Source organism: Mytilus edulis, chromosome 6 (assembly GCF_963676685.1).
Source record: "Mytilus edulis chromosome 6, xbMytEdul2.2, whole genome shotgun sequence".
NCBI classification, from domain to species: domain Eukaryota; kingdom Metazoa; phylum Mollusca; class Bivalvia; order Mytilida; family Mytilidae; genus Mytilus; species Mytilus edulis.
In genome coordinates this window covers 78,727,222-78,727,544 of record NC_092349.1, presented here as the reverse complement: position 1 = coordinate 78,727,544, position 323 = coordinate 78,727,222, and positions in this window count along the sequence as shown.

The following is a 323-nucleotide window of genomic DNA, read 5'->3' as shown; positions in this document are numbered from 1 at the left end:
TTGCTCTCTGTTTTATATACGAAGACAACCACGTATGTCGTTTAGTATTTGTTTGTACGAATTCATTGAGGAAACATGTCATTTAAACTTGAATAAAAGATAACGAAGACAGCACCAGTGATACACAAACTTTAATTAAAGCAACATTACAAAACTTAAAGTAACATAACAAAAATGAAAAATACAAAACTTAAAGCTACATTGCAAAACTTATAACACCATAACAAAAATGAAAGTATAAAAAAGAAGATGTGGTATGATTGCCAATGAGACAACTCTCCACAAGAGACCAAAATGACACAGAAATTAACAACTATAGGTCA